The sequence below is a fragment of the Lytechinus variegatus genome, chromosome 18 (genome assembly GCF_018143015.1).
Source record: "Lytechinus variegatus isolate NC3 chromosome 18, Lvar_3.0, whole genome shotgun sequence".
NCBI lineage: Eukaryota > Metazoa > Echinodermata > Echinoidea > Temnopleuroida > Toxopneustidae > Lytechinus > Lytechinus variegatus.
The window spans coordinates 17,083,043-17,086,069 of NC_054757.1; positions in this window are offsets into that span (position 1 = coordinate 17,083,043).

A 3,027-nucleotide genomic window follows, 5' to 3' on the forward strand; every position below is an offset into this window, starting at 1 on the left:
AGCTACGTTGATTGGACCAACAAATTGAATGATACCGGCTGAATGACGTCATAGTGGTTACTATGGTGACGTAATGATCGGATGAGATAGAAGAAGAGGATGATGATAACGAGGAAGAACATTGGATGAGAAGAGAGTGAATATAATGCCAGTTAGAGGGAGAATAATGTGAGAGGATTGAGCATCCTTTTGACAGAAACTATGATTATTTGAACTCTCCTGTTTAATGCATTGGACAACTGATGATATTTGGGGGCTTAATAACTAATAGAGGGTGCAACTATTTTTTTAAGAATTCATAACTTCTCTCTGGATAAAAGTTAGACGACATTCTTACGTTATAGCTAATGCCAGTAAATATCAATTTTAGTCACGAATCTTTTATGAGGCCGCCATCAATTCAAGCCTAACCGCTCACGATGGCGGTCTCCTGCGTTCATTTATTGCATTATATATAAATATATATGTTTACATTTATAAAAGATTAATATATACTCACATCCTTATTTCTATTTATTATGTAATATGACCTCATTGTTTATATTGTGAATTATTTTGTATATTGTAATTATAAATATTTTTTATTGTGTTTTTGAACGCGGAAATAAATGCAAACAAACAAACATTTCGTTTAACGAATGCAAGTTTTCAGCCGACAGTCGTCTACAGAAATCATGGCTCTGCATCAGAACCGAAAGTTAAAAGTGTTATGAAATGCTAATAGGATATGAGTACTGTGTAAACAGTTATTTTCATTGAATTATTTGGCATTACGACTATCTTTGTCATCCATATTAATTTGAAGAAGTGAGAAGGAACATAGCAATGGAATTGAAGACAGCAATGTTTGTTTCGTCTTGAATTTAACTTGGGGTGAGTTATCAAAGTAGAACCCACTGTTCCTCCTACGGAAGATTCTTGATTAAGGTTTTCATGCGGCAACGTTGATGTCAGCAATAATTTCGACAATTGTGTTTGCATTATTTTTTTTTGATTAAAGACAAAGACAACAATTGGTAAATGGTAGTGATCTTTTTTTACCTGATTGCTGAGACAGCATGAATGATTTGATTGTAAGCAAGCAACCAGAGGCTTAAGGTCCTCTCCGAGGGACATGGTAATGAGGATTTAAATGCCTTACCAAAGGACACTAGCGTACCAAGTGAGAATCGAACCCAGGTCACCGGAATCCGAAACCCCCGCTTTAACGACTGAGCTACCTCACCAATTGTTGATTTTCATTTATTTTTTTTAAATCTTGCTGGAGAATATGATATTTTTTCTCAAGCGTTAACAGGGAATTTTGAAACAATAATTGCTCTCCAAAACTTGAGTACTATACTAAAAGTGTAATTGATCAATGTATTTTATTGAAGGCAGAAGAGGGGGGTCGGATTGTTTGAATTCAAACTTTGTCCGCGGAATTATATTATAGAGTAGAATCGGGATGAAATTAAATAATGCGTCCTCACTTTTGAAAACATTAATAATATTCATTTAAACAAAATTAATTCATTATCAGATAGAGTTAAACCTCATATGACACGAACATTGTGTTTAAGGTGCCATTAAACACTGACATTGTATCATTAGAGATCATGATTAAATGTCTAATATGGGTTACTCGTTTTTTTTCCTTTTGAGCGGGATAAAAAACACTTTTTAATAACACAGACGTGGAATTGAACGAAAATACGAAGGTACCATAATCGTAAACATTGGTTAACTCCATCTATTTGGTGACTTTCTCTTGGACAGATAGCATGTCAATGAAGGGCCATATAATTCTGATTAATGACGAAGAATTCAAATTACAACAACAACTACAATTTTTTTTACAATTATAGTTAGGGGGAAGTGATGAATGCATGTATGTTTGTCCAGATCATTCCGTAATTATAAACATGTATAGCGCAATTTGCTACTGTTTATTTTCTACATGAAGTGATGTCATTGGACCGTAGAGGCGAAATTAGGGAAGAAAACGCCAAGATAAATGCATCAGTAATTAGTAACTTGGAAAAGCTTTCATCGTCATAGAGTGACTAATGGCGGAAGTACAAGGGATTATGGTAATGTCCATATTTAAATGTCGATGAGTAAGTTTAATTGATACACTCAATGAATGACCACGTGGTCTTACAAGTCTTATTTTTACTACCAGTTGACTAATATTGGCGCCAAACGGGAGCTGGTCACTGCCTTACAGCGGGGGAGTAGCGGGGGAGGGGCTTGGGGGCACTGAAACCCCAAACAAGGGCGGCCCCACCAAAGGGCAGGGGGCGACTGCCCCTATAATTTCTCAATTATTGATACAATGAAGAAGAAAGTATTCAGCAGAGGGAGAAAATAGAAGAAAGGAAGAAAGAATACCCCAATGGTTCAACTGATGAAAAAATATGACCTCGCATTTTATCGAATTATCCACGTGCTGCCCCCGGCCCCAAAACTTACGCCCCCAACAAATAAAACGATGATATCAATTTGAAATCGTCATGGCGAAATCTATTACATAAAAAGGCTATCATCTTTTTCATAAAAAAGGTCAAGTTATTCGCCTTACGCCATGCTGTACCCCCTAAAAATAGTTAACCTACTGCGCCTTAGAAGCTGGACGATCTGGCAATGCAACGCGTTAACCTCCTTTTGAAGCTAATAAAACAAATTATCGATTTGCATCCTGCGTTGTCGTTTTTATTAATTCCACGCATGTCTATTGACAGTGCGACTGAAGTAATGTATTATTTGTACACGCACTTTATGAGGATTAAGCTTGACACACACTTAATAAATAGCACTTGTTGGATTTCCAAAGTACCATTTAAGTAATCTTGTTAAGTCGGAACAACGGAACGTCTTCATATTAGCAATAATCAGAAAATATTGATTTTGCATCGGTCAAGTTTAGTACAGTGAGAGTCGAACGAAATAGGCACAACCAGTTAGCATTTAAATTCATCGAGTTTTACTGGAGGTTTATTTGGAACTTAAGCAACCAAGAAATATTGGCCATAAAATGATCGAAAA